The sequence below is a fragment of the Pezoporus wallicus genome, unplaced genomic scaffold (genome assembly GCF_028554395.1).
Source record: "Pezoporus wallicus isolate ANWC-B61680 ecotype Strahan unplaced genomic scaffold, APGP_CSIRO_Pwel_v1 contig_7553, whole genome shotgun sequence".
NCBI classification, from domain to species: Eukaryota; Metazoa; Chordata; class Aves; order Psittaciformes; family Psittacidae; genus Pezoporus; species Pezoporus wallicus.
Genome location: NW_026635101.1, coordinates 1,465,371 through 1,473,342, shown reverse-complemented (window position 1 = coordinate 1,473,342; position 7,972 = coordinate 1,465,371). Strand labels below are relative to the sequence as shown.

Below are 7,972 nucleotides of genomic sequence, written 5' to 3'. Positions count from 1 at the left end.
ATATTCAAATGACAATTCTTGTGACTTCCAGTTAAGTCTTGTGTTAAAATAGAGTTTGCAAAAACAAATGCAAAAAACTAACTTAGAACAACTATATGCGTAGCTGAAAACCACATCCTGTTTGTGGGTTCTCACGTTTCAAGAGCAGTTTATCACACATTTAGAAAACATACATTTTCATTCTAGTAATTAGCAGTCAGCGTTCTGCCATTTAAAGCCCTCACACTCAAGGGGAACTCAGAGCTGATGTCTCCTCACAACTTTAAAACTGCTCCTGGAGCTTGCATATGGAAGGGAATACCCTGTCTTGTTTCATGTGTTTGTAGGCTGTGATCTCGACAAGCTCATGAACATGTCTGGGGATGACTGTAATTTATCTTGATTTAGCAAGTCAACTACTATAAAGTGTTCAAAATAACTACTAAGTTGTCCTCCAATTTCCAAAGGGCATTTTTGGTGACACAAAAAATAGCAGAAATTCTGAAGAAATATTAGCAGAACAGGTTTTTCACTAGAAATAGTGATTTTTTTTCCCATGGTAAAAAGAAAAAAAAACCAAAAGGTTGCACTGCATACTGACTTAAACAGTGGTGTATGTCAGAACTTCATGCACATCATGGAAAAAATGTATTTCAAGCATAATTTCCATTAACTTTTATGTTACCATGTAAACTCATAGTAAAATTCACTCATATAGTACTGCCTCAACAATTCTAAATTAAAAATCTGATGTCAGGCACTAAAAACAATCTTGGACTTTGCTTTTTCTAGACTTTTCCAATGTATGTTTTCATTCTTTTATGGGTTTTTTTCTGACTTCTAAACCTGCAATGGCACACATTTTCCAAAGCTTGTTTTGCAGCCACATGGGGAGATTTTCAGATGTTTCAGAATAAAAGTCAACAGGCTTTCACATGCCCATGCCCCCAGGAACTACTGCTTTAACAAACACATCTAATAGCCTGATACTCTTTAAGACAATGTAAGTTTGTTACACAGGTCATAAAATACCTGCTAGAAGTGTCTACATAATGCTGATGTCTTGCTTAGATTAAAAAATACAAGTAGATTTGGCAAAATGTTTCTTCTTTGGTGTATGTCCAGGTATTGTAAGTCATGTAGTGTATGGAGATTAACAACAGTTTGGCTCTATAGGGTATCTTTTAGTGTCTTCTCTTGGCAAAATGCCTTCCAAGCTTAGTATCACCGAGACCGTTAATATCTAGCCTTGCAGGTATGTGAAAAAATATCAACATGCCGTTACCTCCTCTGTGTTTAATGTATTTTAAGAATACTTTTTTTCACTTAACACCCCCCCCCCCCCCCAGCTACAATAATAGTACAGGAAGACAAAGCATGGAACAGTGAAAACAGGTAAGCATGTCTATTTAAATGAAATGCATGGAAGAACATCCTCACTGCATGGCCAAGTATGGTCTAGCTACGTGACTAATCCACTATATGGCAAAACTAAATATATGATGTTTTTATCCACATTTATATGTCAATTTTATAGCTTCAGATGCCTAGGTTGTACTGAAAGTTTAAATTGACCAAGCAGCCCTTGGATAAAGCCTGTATTAATTACCAGTATCAACTGTGTTTGGGAAATACAGGGGAGTGTAGAAGTGCTCAATTTCCCTAGGTTTCAGGGCTGTCTAGATTTTAACTGTGTGAAAGGATAAAGAAAACACCCTTCTCTGTGGTTTCAAGAAAAATCTTCGTTTGAAGCTATGAAAATCTTCCAGCGGTTTCCAAAACGGGAATGAATTCAGCAAGTGTTTGCATTTTCAAGGCAGGGCTTGCAGCATCTCTCACCACAAAGAACAGAAAAGACCCAGAGTTATAGAGGAAGCTTTAATGAACTATGGATTTCATTGCACCTTCCCAGGCTCATTAGTTCAGCTACCAGTTTCTGCTTGTTAAGAGGCTCTGTGGGTAGCAGCAGCAGCAGCAGTCAGTGATGCTAAAGAAAGAGGTACCTGCAGAGACCATGGTTCAGGCTGCCTCTTGGGCTGGAGATGACACTATAATCTGGTTAGAGAACATTCTGGTTATTTTCATTTTATTTACATAGTCACATTATGATTTTGTTTTCACATTCAGGCCAACTTCACACCTCTCAGGCTTGCCTTTTGTACCTCAGATGAAACTGGAGAACTACCAGTTGCTTTTACTTACATCCCTTTAACCTCCATTCAGGCAGGGTCATATAGATGTGAGGGGAAAAAGATGCCCTTTGTGTTAGCATCCCTCTGTGTGTATGATTTTTCATTTGCTTCTATGTTTAGCCATTTTGAGCAATAATACAAACTGAAATCTCACCTCCTGAAACACAGTGACTTAAACACTTGAAATGCTTTTGCTGGAGGGTGCTGTTAGCACTTCTGTGCTTTTTTTTTTTTCAACTCTGAATCCGGTATCCATTTCTTACAGTACTGCATAATGCATATGAAATGTATTTTTGATGGACATACAGTCAACCAGCAAAATCTCCACAGTCAATAATGAAACCAGCCACAGATCTGTAACTGTATACACACATGTATTGCCTTTGCTCTTCTACAGAACATGGAATCTAGTTGACTTAAAGTGGGGGAGCCTTAATAAGGTCCCAGTGTCGTGTAAGATTGGGCTGTGTGGGGAAGATTTGAGTGTGTCCAGAGTAACCTACACACTCTCTACAGCAGTAGTAGCTCTCCTTAGAGAATTAAAAAGTTCCAGAAGAAAATCACTGGAGTAAGGGGACTGATCAGCCTTTCCACAACTGGATCAGCTGGTAACTTGAGCAAGCTTCTGCTTTGTTGAGGGAATGAGAGATATGTTTTACCACCTCCAGATGGTGGAGGTAAAACTCCACCATTACTCTGCCACAGTAAAAGTGCCAGATCCCAGGGAATATGCTTCTGTAACAGTAAGTCTTTGTCCTTCCTTGTGCCTGTGTCAGAGACAGGAATCACAATCTTCCTGTCTTCTTTGAGCACTCCATGGAAGGCCAGCTAAGAGTTGCAAAGCAGATACAACATCAACCATTTAAAAAAACCCACTATATATATATATATATATATGTATATGTAAAAATGACATTTCCACATACCTTCTCCATGTTTATGGCACTAGCTGGCATGGAGAAATTCAGGCTGCTCATTCTCATGGAGGGATCATTGCAAATACCCTCTGCTGCAAGAACTGTGTGTTCTCCCCACGTAACAGCTTCCAGCTGACAAGATGTCACAGTTCAGGGGGCAGTGCCAAAACTTCATGTCAGTTTGTAGCATATAAAATAGCTATGCATGACATAGCCAGAAAGGAGAACACAAGTGCACCACTTAGACAAAAACCTATGTGAAAACAATAAAACAATGGACAAACCTCACTTTTTACAGTATTTTTTTTTTCCAGCTTCCTCCCCCAGAACTGAAACCAGAGCAAACGATGTTGCCACTGGCTGCACTGTATAATCGGAACTTGTCAGTGCGCTGTCCTTTGCTCTCTGTGGCTACTGCCTTTTCTCATGCCCGAGAGAAAATGGATGATCCACCAGCCAGACTGCCAGGACAAGTCATTCGAGAAAATGGATCCATTCCTCTCACTGCCAATAGGACCTGGAGCAAATGACGCAGACCAGACTTGGATGTGACGATAGGAGCCCAGACATCTCTAAACATCTCATTAGCCATCCCTGCATCACTGGGACCCTAACTGCAAACAAAAAATACTTCTCTGTGCTACAGTGTCCAGTTTGTAACATGGGCATAAAGACATTTCCTACCTCAGACATGTATTTTGGAGTTTAATACATTAAAGATGCAAACTGTAATGCAGGTCCCTATGCTAGCTTCATGGAGCAAAGGCTGAGATAAAACTGACATCACTTAATTTGATATCTGTGCACAAATCTAATGAATTATAACACACAGATGTCTCAAAAGCCTATAAACTCTCAGGAAGTGGAAAACAAGCTTTATATTTTTATATGCTTATGTCTATAATATCTGAAAATATTGCACATATCCAAACCCAGAAATAAGACTTTTAGTCTTCCTTTTCTCTCTCATTTTATACTTCCTTGATTTGCCATAGTAAATAACTCTTGGTTTGCACACTTTGGCTTGTGTGTGTGAATGGATGTGCTGTCTGACAAAATGCCACCCAGTCAAAACCTGGTAACTTCATGCGCTGTTCTCAGGGTGAAAGGCACACGGCCAGTTTGATCTCCCACTGCACTGAACTGCAAACTGATTCATTACCTCTCTGAAGTATTTGCTGCTCACCTGTGTGAGCTCTCCTTGTCCCTGACAGTTTCAATTTTAAAGCTAAAAATTCCTCTCAGGAAAAATCTCCACAGAGATTTTACATATGAGAATAAAGGCTCTAAATCAGCCTGTATTTTCAATATTTGGAGGTGTGTACAGAGGAGAACAATGGGGTGATCTTTCCTTTTCTTTTTTTTTTTTTGAGACCAAAGGGATTTCTGTCCTTGAAACTATTCAGAATATTTTCAGCGTGTGAGACTTCATCCCTAGGTGTAAAGAACTCATCTAATTAGTTCTCAAGGTCAGGAAAGTATGTGTCAGTGTGTCCTACTCTCTGCTGGCAAGGATAACAGGCAAGCTTGGGGTTTGCCTTATTTTTATAGCTTGTAGTGTTTGGGGGATGGGCTCATGATTAATTGTTTCAGAATCCCCCCCCCCGTGTGATATCATCGAATCATTTAGGTTTGAAATGACATTTAATATCAGCAAGTCCAACCATAAACTGCCAAATGTCCCCTATGTGCCACTTCTACTCATCTCTTAAATACCTTCAAGGATGGTGACTCCACCACTTCCCTGTGCAGCACTGAAGAGTAATGAAGCAGGATGGTAGTATATGGTGAGAGAAGGTATGGTGGAAAACAAGTTTTCCTTTTATGCTTTAATCAGTCAACATTTGCTAACCATGTGGCTTGAAATAATGTGCAAAGCACATTCATACAACACATACAGAGATACAAATTACACACCCTAAAATGCTGGCATGTGCACCACTTTTGTCCCAAAGCCTGATCCAAAAACTTATTGCTGGGCTCAGCCTAAAAGCCTAAATCCTTTACTTCACTTTAGGATCAGTTGCTTATGTACACGTGTGAACAACCACATGCCGACCACAAGGCAAGTGATCTTGCAACTGTGTTGTTAAACTACAGACAATACATCCTGATGAGAAAAAGAATATCTTAAAGGGCTGTCATATTACACAGATCAAAGCTGGATTCCGTTCTTCTAATCTCAAAGGGAAGGCAGAAAGCTTGTTTCTTTGCCTGGCATACCATATCTTAACTACTTCATGGACATACTGAATACTGTCTGAGAAGATGCGATACCAAATGATCACTTTTCATTTGAATACAGAGGAAAAAAAAAAAGTTGCTGTCTTGGTATAACAAATTTTTCACCAATTGGAGATATTCCCTGAAAACAAAGGCAGATTTTAACAACAAACAAATACTGTTATTAGTTAAAAAAAGAAAAATGCTTGGAAAACAGGGACTCTGTTTCCCAGGAAACTTTGCCACTACACCCACTTTTTCTTTAGGAAACAAATAGTTTCTAAACCAGATATGACTGTGAAAGGTAGCTACCACACATTGACTTTATTGTGTAGTTTTCACTCTGACAGATGGTCAGTAGTTTGACAGTAACCACAGCTACTTACACTGCCCTTCTCTTAAGCTTTACCTTGGCATTGGTATAATTTTCAAGATGAAATAATGAAGTAGCAGGCTTAATTAGCTATTAAAGTATCTAGTGTAAAACTGTCAATTTTTACTTCATAAAGCTACCACCAGTCTTAGGAAATGGAATAGACTGAATTCAAATGGTTGCAATTACTATAATGAACTCATGCAGTCCCAGTAAGTTATTTATAGTGGGATACAGTTCTTAACATTTCCTTTTGCATGTCTGAAGTCTGCAAGCAAACAAATAATAGTCACAGTCCCATCTCCGCCTTGATAAAGCTGCAGGAGCAAATGAGGTCAAATTCTGCCTTAGCCAAAATGTACTTACCATGTCGAGGATGCTCTGCCTCTGTTCATATGGTTGGTGGACAGTGATCCCTGCTTTCAGTATGGAACACTTCTTGTATTTATAACCTCGATATTTTTTTAAGGATACATATTCTCAATGAAAAAACTGGAAAGAACAAAAACCCAAAGTGACTGACAATTTCTCTTGGAGAAAAAGCAACACAAAACATCTATCAAATTATCACATCCATTATAAATGGCACAAAGAAAAGAAGTCTTACTAAGGGAACATTTTCTACACCTAATTAGAATCTCCTAGGTTTTAACTACGGAGGTCATTTGCATTAAAGGGATGACAACAAAGGGATAAGGAAATACGTACAGTTGGGCAGAATGGGGTGCACCCTTCTAGACCCAGGATGAAAGACTCCCAGATGTCACAAGAAGCCTGCTATACCAACCCAGTGTGACCTGTTTGGTGTTTAGTGAGCTGGAACTGTCATTTGCTGAGGATTTTCCTGTGGGCTTTGCTCAGGAAGGAAAATTAGTCAAGGAAAATTAGGACATCCCAACCTGCAGAGATTCTCTGAAAGGTCAAGGAAAATAAAACCAGAAATTCTAAGGATGAAGGCTATGAACTACTGAGACAAGATTCAAAGGGAAGCATTGATTTTTATCAGTTGATGTCTCCAGAACAAAACTATGCAATTTTCCTCAGAATGGCTTTTAATCTAACACAATTTAGTGGTTAAATAAAACGTTCACTTATTTCAGATGTTAGTTTATGTATGGCATCCAGTTTTTACTAAGACTTTTTTTACTAAAAAGACTCTTTTACTAGAAAGTATTTCTATTTACTTGTTACTAAATCCAAGGATATCTAAAGGCAAAATAACCCATGATGACTTTTGAGATGCATCATCTTTCCTTACTTAGCCAGCACTTAAGTGCAACTATAAACATTAGCACTGATGCACAGCCTCACACTGCATCCCTAACCAGAAAAATGATCATTAAACTATCCAGGTATCTGTAGACATGTGATTGACAAACACATTTCACCAGCTGAAGCACCCAGATGTCTTTGAAATCCAGGTTAAGAATAGGAAGTTGACTTTTCAAAACTGCTGACTAAGAGTGAATGGCAGCATCTTACTCTAAAGCTGTTATCCTTTCTGATAAAGAGATGAGACTCCATTTAGGGCAGGGAATCAGAGGTTTTGGGTTTGTTTTTTTTCCTCTTAACAGTCTTAAAACTGTTGAAACGATCATTTTCACCTTATTGTGCTTTATTTTATCTGGCAGTGCAGCAGCAAGAAGCCAGGCAATCAGCAAATTACTTTTCTTTTTACATGCTACTTTTTAAATTCTGAGTTCCCCAGGATCTCATGGTATTAAAAAAGCAGAGAGGAAAGAGACTCACACGTGACAGAGATCTTTACTGATGGTGACAAGTTTATCTTGTACATAAAAGTGGTTTGCAGGTTCTCAGTTACCGGGAAGAGCTCAGATCAGCATTTGGTGTCTGAAATCCCAACAGACACACACTGTTAGATTTGGGTATTAGGGAGAACGACACTGATCTCCAACAGTGAGTACTGCTTTTAGGGTGACACCGAATTCAGTTGAAAGGCTTGATCCAGCAGTCTGTGGACCCTTTCTGCCTCATGCACCCAAGACCTCTGTAGCCAACTGATAGTGAGAAATGTAATATACACAGTTTTCAACCACAGGTATATTGGCCTGTTTATGGATATGTTAGTCTTACAAACACAAACTCTTTAACTGAAGGGGTGGATCATAAAGAGTTGCATCCACAGATGGCAGGCAGCCTGGGAACTGTCAAAGGGACTCGGAAGAAAGAGTCTGTGGTGATGAGTGTGAAAACCTAAATGAAGGAGGAAAAACAAAATTAAAAAGTATAAAGGATGAATGAAGCCCTAGCTAGAATGTGTATAGAAA

At 39.0% G+C, this 7,972-nt stretch overlaps 1 long non-coding RNA gene across 1 annotated transcript; it reads right to left on the bottom strand.

The window, feature by feature from the left end:
• Nucleotides 1–1,882: 1,882 nt before the first annotated feature.
• On the bottom strand, nucleotides 1,883–6,176 carry LOC130595639 (uncharacterized). The gene is made up of 3 exons (XR_008971357.1): nucleotides 6,051–6,176; nucleotides 3,098–3,341; nucleotides 1,883–2,438 (listed from the first exon to the last, which is right to left on the bottom strand). It is a non-coding gene; the product is annotated as an uncharacterized LOC130595639 (long non-coding RNA).
• Nucleotides 6,177–7,972: the final 1,796 nt, after the last annotated feature.